The sequence below is a fragment of the Pyrus communis genome, chromosome 15 (assembly GCF_041283825.1).
Source record: "Pyrus communis isolate YQ-2024b chromosome 15, ASM4128382v1, whole genome shotgun sequence".
In the NCBI taxonomy this organism is placed as follows: Eukaryota; Viridiplantae; Streptophyta; class Magnoliopsida; order Rosales; family Rosaceae; genus Pyrus; species Pyrus communis.
The window spans coordinates 4885374-4894241 of record NC_142579.1 but is presented as its reverse complement, the minus strand read 5'-3'; the positions used below and the strand labels follow the sequence as shown (position 1 = coordinate 4894241).

The window sequence follows — 8868 nt, the reverse complement described above, 5'->3', positions numbered from 1 at the left end:
GTTTATCCGAGTTCACGTGGAGTCGGCCACACCTGATGGATTTGACTTCCACAGCCCCCCACCCACCCTCTCTTCAACCACTCGATCTCTCTCAGACTCACTATTCTCGGTCTGTCAAAGCCTCTCCAATCTCTCTCAGACTCGATCTCTCGCTGCTGTCCATCTCCTCTCCAATCTCTCTCGATCGTCGTTCCTCCACCATCAACCATCAACCAGTCCCCCATATTTCCAATTTCCCAATCTCTTTCTCAGTCTTTCACTCTCGAATGTCGGACGGACAAACAAACTGTCCTGTGCGTGTATGTGTGTGTGTGAAATTGGTTTGTGAGGCGTGGGAACTCTGGGTGTATGTATGTATACTGTGGGTGTGTGTGTGTGAACTTGGTTTGTGAGGCGTGGGAACTCTGGGTGTATGTATGTATACTGTGGGTGTGTGTGTGTGTGCGTGCGTGAAATTGGTTTCCAATTTCCCAGTCTCTTTAATTGGTCTGTGAGGCGTGGGAACTCTGGGTGTATGTATGTATACTGCGGGTGTGTGTGTGTGCGCGTGTGTGTGTGTGAACTTGGTTTGTGAGGCGTGGGAACTCTGGGTGTATGTATGTATACTGTGGGTGTGTGTGTGTGTGCGTGAAATTGGTTTCCAGTGGGTGTGTGTGTGTGTGTGTGCGTGAAATTGGTTTCCAGTGGGTGTGTGTGTGTGTGAACTTGGTTTGTGAGGCGTGGGAACTCTGGGTGTATGTATGTATACTGTGGGTGTGTGTGTGAAACCAATTTCCCAGTCTCTTTCTCAGCCTTTCGCTCTCGAATGTCGGACGGACGGACAAACTGTCCTGTGCGTGTATGTGTGTGTGTGTGTGTGTGAAATTGGTTTGTGAGGCATGGGAACTCTGGGTGTATGTATGTATACTGTGGGTGTGTGTATGTACGTATGTACTGTGTGTTTATGTACTGTGGGTGTATGTATGTATTCTCCAATCTCTCTAATCATTATCTATACTATATATTGAGATGAGGAGGATAAAATAGTAATTTTGTACTTATTGACAAAATGACAATCATATCTCTTTTTTTTCTATTTTACCCTCACTTTTGATACACAATATTTACATAAGGAAGGTAAAATAGTAATTTTGTATCAAAATATTTACATAAGATAAAAATATGCACTTATTAAGAGAAATTGTTCCACCATCATTTTTTCATACAGGTAAGTGAAATCATGATGTTTTTTGGATAGTTTGAATGAACTGAAGCGGTTGCACTTGAGGAGAATGTGGGAGGAGGTGGGCGGTTGCGATTGCGCTGAAGAGAATGTGAAAGGAAGTGGACGGTTGTTCACACACACAAAATATGTGCTCTCTGCTAGTTACTCTTAATGAAATAGATGTCAAAAAATGTAGTGAGTTATGGTATTCATTGCAATATGACCAAGTAATCATTGAAGAAATATGCGTATCAGTGTCTGTTATATATGCAAAATATTATGTTATGTTAGTCACTTATATGTATGATCAGTTTATGTGTATATGCAATACGTTTATTACTTTGGGATTGTTTGTTGCAGGCATAGTTGCCGGATACGGAGTATGGTTTAAATTCGCGGTTCGGTTCGGGTACGAGATTTGCTAGTACCTCATAGTATTATTCGTGAGAGAGTAGACATAGCCAGTACGGTATTCAATTCGCTTTGTTCTAAATTCGTTAAAGAATGTAAATTGAAGAGACTTTGACCATCAAAGAGTTTGACCAGCACAACCCCTAATCTTTGGCTTACTTACGGTTGTTTGTTCTTTTACAAATGCTTGGATTTGTGCATCTCCACCTTCAACGGCAGTGCACAAATTTGGTTCCAAAAAGATTTTACACGTTTGCAAGCCGAAAAAGCATGAAATTGGCACTAGGCAGAATCTCCTGTAATAATATATGATAATAGACTCTATAGTTTCTATTCCTATGCAGAACCACCCAGACTGACTCTAATGCACAACAACAATTAGACTAACAGTTATTATGAACATGCTCTTGATTGAGTGACAAATGTTAACTGAATGGGATCTATTTTTGCATATAAAAGCTAGTAAATTCAATCAACAATATAGATGGTGTATCAACGACAATATAAATATAAGTAATCAAAATATCACACAAAGGAAATGCTCAATTCCTAAACCATAAAATGAGTAGCTTGTAGCTCTTGTGCAACTTAAGATTCTTCAAGGAAATCAATGCAAGGTCTTCACAGCAATGGAAGCTCAAGTTTGAGCTTCTTCACTAGTGACACCAATGAAAGAATGAATGCAACTTAAATGATATGCAAATGAAGATTCAATAGCAGCACAAATCTCTCTTAATCGAACATTAACATAATAAGAGAGTTTGGAATAAATCTATACCTAAGGTTCTAAAGATGGGATCAACTTGCTCGAATGTTATATGAGTATGATTTCGGAGATATCCCCAGATAATTTCTCAAAACCATGAAAATGTGTTATGTGTCTCTGACCTAGGGTCTTATGAAAGCTTCATCAGGACCACACAAAAATTTCAACTCAAAGAGTGGATATTTTGGTGAAAGTCATTAGCTGTAGCCATCTCATAGTGATTGCACATGTCAACAGGTGACAGGACATGAATAAAATAATGTATGGTGATCATTGATGAGTTAATATTATATTATATATTTTATCTTATTCTTAGTATAATTTGGTAATTATTTTGGTTGAATTTTGATACTTTATTTTATATTTTCAATGTAGGACATTCGATTTTCTCTAAAAAAAAACGTGATCAAACAGACGAATTTTGGAGTGTTTCAAATTGAAGGACGTTCGTGTATCTCTTGGCGTGTTCGTATCAAAATTTGAGATTTTTCTACCAAGCAGTTATTTTTTGGCTATTTATTAAAGAAGTAGTGTATGTTGCTGGAAAGTAACGTTTTTGGGCTTTAATGCGTTTTTGGAGTCCAAGATGACCTCAGATGGGTTCGCGGTCTTTTGGATAAGTGTTCAGAATAGTCCAAGCTTTAAATCCAGTTATTTTGGGCCAGTTTTGGAGCTAATTTGGGTCTAAAACGTTGTTGTGCAGATTTTTTGGCGAATTTACCAAGTTAATTTAAAATTATTTTTCCTATTTTATTTCAATGTATTAGGTTTCCTAATTTTATTCTAAGACCTTTTAGGGTTTTATTTTGTAGTAGTATAAATAAGGCTTTTTAGCCATTAGGTTAGGAGGAGAACGGAGGCATCAATTTGGAGAACTTAGCTAGGTTTTGACGTTTTGTATTTCAAGGTGTTTTCTATCATTTTTCTATTTCAATAAAATTCCTTTTGTTTTATGGTTGTTTGTAACTAATTTATGTTTGCTAGGGCAATGCCTTGAGCCTTAACATGAATATGTAGTCTTTATTCAATTGCTTATGATATTATACATGCATGCTTTGAATTATTAATCACTGTGTTTAAATTGTCTCTATATCTTAATTGTCACATCCCGGCCCGGGGCGGATCACTTCCCGGGCCCGCTCCACCACCGTAGCACGATATTGTCCGCTTTGGGCTTACCATTCCCTCACGGTTTTGTTTTTGGGAACTCACAAGCAATTTCCCAGTGGGTCACCCATCATGGGATTGCTCTAGCCTCCTTCTCGCTTAACTTCGGAGTTCCTACAGAACCCGAAGCCAGTGAGCTCCCAAAAGGCCTCGTGCTAGGTAGGGATGGGAATATACATATAAGGATCACTCCCCTGGGTGATGTGGGATGTCACAATCCACCCCCCTTAGGGGCCCGACGTCCTCGTCGGCACACACGCGGCCAGGGTTAGGCTCTGATACCAAATTGTCACATCCCGGCCCGGGGCGGATCACTTCCCGGGCCCGCTTCACCACCGTAGCACGATATTGTCCGCTTTAGGCTTACCATTCCCTCACGGTTTTGTTTTTGGGAACTCACGAGCAACTTCCCAGTGGGTCACCCATCATGGGATTGCTCTAGCCTCCTTCTCGCTTAACTTCGGAGTTCCTACGGAACCCGAAGCCAGTGAGCTCCCAAAAGGCCTCGTGCTAGGTAGGGATGGGAATATACATATAAGGATCACTCCCCTGGGCGATGTGGGATGTCACATTAATGCTTAGCTACCATTAGGATGTTTAGATAAGTAATCGGATGCAATTCGGTCAGAATGCCATCGGGGGAATTGAGTATTGCTTCTTGTGATTGATAGTTGTAATTTCACCTAGGGCGAATGCCACGTCTTAGGGGTTGCATGGTTTTTCAATAAAAAAGCGTAATGAGTCATGCATGTTTATATTTGATCTAAATGTCACAGACAGATTGCATGTTTGATATACGTTCTAGCTTGAATGCCACAAGTAGAATATGCATAAGGAAAACCCAACTTTCAAAGTTGCAAGTGTAATTCATAAGTAATTGTCAAAATTACATAAGATTGTTAAGGTGATGGTGGAACCCTAGTGTCCTTTTATCATTATTTTCTAAGATTGTTCCCCTTCAAATTGGTTTCTTTAATTGTTTTTAATTAAATTCGTTTTTAATATTTTAGGTAATAAAATCAACATTTGCAGGTGGTAAAATCCCTATTAATCACGTGTGATTTTAAACATGCATGAGCACATGCTTTGTGACAGCCCGTCCCAGAAATATTAAAGCGTACGCGTGAAAAGACTATTTTACCCCCAGTTTGTTTCCTTTACGTTTTGTGTTACGTTTTTGTGTTTTGTTGGCATGTTTGGAGCCACACACACTTTCCCACACTCCACCACCTTTCCTCTTGTTTCCTGCACCCTGTCCCGAGTCCCCATTCCTTCTCATTCTTCTTGAAACGTACGAACACACCCACAAACCTATCAAACCTCCACAGATCGAAGAAACCAAGGCCATATTCATGCTCGTGAGGCTTGTAGGAGTCCAACCATACCTTTTCCAGGTGAGAATACCCTCGTTATCACGTCGAAATCACGATGCCCGATTTTGATACTGTTCATGCTCACGTGATTTTTCACGTTTTAGGGAATTTCAAGCTTGTAGGAAGCTTGGTGAGGTCCCTAGGAGGCTCGGGGTGGTTCGTTTGAAGGTTTTGGACGTCGGGATCACTAGTTTCGAAGTTGGCCAGAGTTGGGTTGATTTTGCAGGTGAGATTTCGTGGATTTTAGCCCTTGAAAGTAGTATGATTGTGTTCCTCTAGTTCTAAGCTTCATTTTGGTACCAATTTTGTGAAATTTGGGTGAAAAACGAAGAAGATATCAAAGTTTGAAAATTTCCCAGTTTTCCGGCGCCTGAGAAGACGACGGAATATTCTGTCAAGTCTGACGGAATATTCCTGACGCCGTTGACGGAATCTGTTAAGTCTGACGGAATATTCCCTTACGGCATCAGTTGACGCCGTCAGTGGGCCAGGCACGTGCCTGGGCGTGGCCGGCGCGTGGGGGCGTATGCGGTGGTGAAAAATTATTTTAAAAATATGGGGATGTTCCTGAGGTTGAGTAGATCACGTTGGTGTATTCATACACCCCATTTGAGCATTGTATGAGAAGTTATTTCTAAAGATTGGTTATGTGCTTTAAAATTGACGTTTTTGTAGTTGTTTCGCATATAGGTGATACCTATCCCGAGGACGAGCGTGGTCACTCGAGGCAGGGGGGCTACGACCCTTCCACATACTAGTGAGTAGGCTTTTGGTTTTCCGTATATACCTATATACTTATATTTTTCCCAGAAATTGATTTGAATTGTTATTTGCCATATGCCATGCATTATATTATCGTTGGTTATGCATCGTTAGTTGCATTATTAATCGTTTATATATATATATGCATATTTGGTGCTGCGGACGCACAGGTAAGTGTCAAGTAATGGTTATTCATGTTTACATTCAGTAGTGGTTTGAGATGCTTAGAGAGCTCATAACCTGCACCTCTGGTGTTAGTGCTCCCGCCCAAAGTTGGGCACAGTCCTTCACGTGATGTTCACCTCCCGCACCACACGCTCAGCTTGGATCCAAGTTAGGTGCACAGTCCTGTCGTACAAACCACTTTAGATGGTTCCGACTCGTAGGTGACCCGCGATTATTCGCCCAGCCTTCACGTGATCGTAGCACTTGAGCGTTTATATGTTACACCCAGGCTTGTCGTACATACCACTATAGGTGGTTCCGACTCGTGTGCAGGTCTAGTTAGCGAGATTGAGATTTGAGCTCTAGATTCAGTCGTACAGGTCACGTTAGGTGACTCCGGCTGCCAGATTATATGTTATCGATATGATTTATACCTGAGCACTTGCATTTCATTCTGAGGTTTTGGCATGGCATATTCTTGAGCATGATGGGTATATGTATATATATGTCTATTTTCTGGGAAGTATACAGGTTTTACGGCGAGGGGTTAGAACATATTTATTAAATGGTTTTCGAAAAGCTTTGTTTTTGCCCACTCACGCTTTTGTTTTGCGCCCCTCCAGGTTCTAGTTGATTAGCAGGTTTGGTGGTTTCCCAGAGGACTTTTCCGGCATTTCTGACAGACGATCACCAGCGTAGGGCCACCTTCGGGTGTACTGTTGTCGCATCATTTTCTTTTGGACTGCTTAGGCTTTATGCTCTGAACTTGTGTCTCACTTACGCTAGCACTTGTTTCTATTACCTTTTGTATGCTAGTTTTTATTATTCGTACTATTTCCATTACCATTTTATTAGCTTCCGCACCATGCACATGGTTTCGTCACTTCCACGTGACGGCCAGCATACCCTGATCTCGGTCGGGGTGTGTCACATATGGACAAAAAAATTGAGAAATAATTTGGTGCCTGTTAAAACAAAAAAGGAAAAATGATCATGTGTGATAAATAATTTAAAAAATAAAGAAAGGAGAGACATTATAAAGGATTGAACACAAAAACCCATATATACTAAATTCAGCAAATACTGTTGCTAAAAATACACTTTAACGATGAATCAAACTATTTACTATTTAAAAGAATATAACATAAACTCATCTAAATACCTTAACATATTTGGTGTCCCCGATTGTTATAGGCCCTGGATGGTCACCCTGCTCCCTCCAGGCCAAGGCCGGCCTTGGAGCTAATCTATGTACTTACACACCAAAAAAACTCAGTCTCTCTTATATAGGACCCAATAATCCTCAACCCTAAAAATTTGAACCAGACCTTTGTCGGACCCAATAATCCTAAACCCTTTTGTAACCGAAACTGAAACTTAAAGTAAATTTCGATATGGTATTTGGCTTCCATGAAGGGTTGGTTTGTTGGGTAAAATCGAACCAAAAATGTCTTTCTGAATTATTTATTAACGACTAAATATTAACCGTTGGATTTCGTTGAGATTGAATCTTAACCCCCCGTTTAAAATCACCTCTCTCTCTTCAGGTCTTCACTCTTCTCTCTCGACCCCAGCCACCACAAATCAGCCACCATCACCAAGATTCCTCCTTATCCCCACCACCACGCAATTTAGCCACTACCACCACTGCATTTCAGTCACCAACAATTATTCCCTCCTCCCATCTTAATATGTAAACATCCCATTGCATTCTCATCTACCTTGCAATTCTCATCAAACAACCCACTTGCAGGTCGAGTCCAAGCCACCGCCCCGGCCTCCATCTCCATCTCTCTCGCACCACGACCTCCAAGCCACCACATCCCCATGATTTGCTTGTCGACATAGACCACGCCACCAATATGCCCATTGCCTTCAAAGGCCATCGGCAAACCGAAACGACGAAATTGGTTTATCGAAAATCGGTAATCAACTTCCTTGGTCTCGTTATCTGTTTTGAAAATAGCCATTCCAAAAACTTAGGTTCGGTAGTCGGTACAAGTGTTTCTGTTCGATTACCGAACCAAAAGCAATCCCTATTCTCATATTAAATGACTTATTACCATATATTTATATTGCTGAAAGAGCAATATTAGGGAGGATAAATTTTTATATTGAAACTATTTTTAAATTGGAAAGGGCTTTGTTACTGAAGTGCATGGTAGAAAACATTTATTCATGTAAAAATATAATATAGAAAAAATAGGAATTAAATCATCAGTTTTGCAATTAGTTTGTTTTTTTATTTTTTATTTTATTTTATATTTTGTCTTGATACAAACTAGTCGATTTTTCTAACAAAAATAATATTCTTACCATCTAGTTGTATCATCATTTGCCAACAGAATCCTCTTCGAATCCTTTTGGTGAGGATCATGGGGATTCGTAAGTCGTGTCCGATCATTGTACATCGTGTAATCAGTTTTTGTCAGATACTGTTTGTGTTTAATTTTAAATAAAAATATTTAAAATGATTTCTGATCGCACGATGTACGATGAATGGACACGATTCACAGATCCCAGGGATCCTCACAAAGAGGATCCAGCGAGGATCCGAATTCCATCATTTGTACATTTATGTAATAGAGATGGAACCCACATACGTTGACGGATCCTACCTCTATTAGAGATATAGAACAAATAAATGGTAAGTGTAACACTACTCTTTTTTTAAACATTAATTTTCGCTTCTGAAGTAATCACGGGCTAGAACAAAACAAAAGGCCTACACCAAATTCAACGTCAAAGAAGGCATGGCAATCCATTAGTATCATTGAACACAAGCTTAAGCCACAAAGGATACGAACCATGCTCAATCAGAGATTTTAGTAAGACCTTCCCTAAATGGTTTTTTTTCTTAAAAGAAAAGAAATTTATTCTTAAAATTGGTAATGTGTAAAAATCGACCTGATCATGCTGAAGTGAATTAGCTTGAGAGAACAACACAGGACAAGTAAGCAAAACCTTCGCATTGGGACAACAAAATATCCCTCCCTAGTATTTTACTAACTTTATTCTTC

The 8868-nt window shown here is 39.9% G+C and overlaps 1 long non-coding RNA gene across 2 annotated transcripts; it reads left to right on the top strand.

Moving 5' to 3' along the window:
* Positions 1 to 4759: 4759 nt before the first annotated feature.
* Positions 4760 to 6663, top strand: LOC148690410 (uncharacterized). Of its 2 annotated transcripts, XR_015956580.1 has the most exons (3): positions 4760 to 4942; positions 5026 to 5147; positions 6472 to 6663. It is a non-coding gene; the product is annotated as an uncharacterized LOC148690410 (long non-coding RNA). The 2 variants fall into 2 exon arrangements; XR_015956579.1 differs by having other exon boundaries at positions 4760 to 5147.
* Positions 6664 to 8868: the final 2205 nt, after the last annotated feature.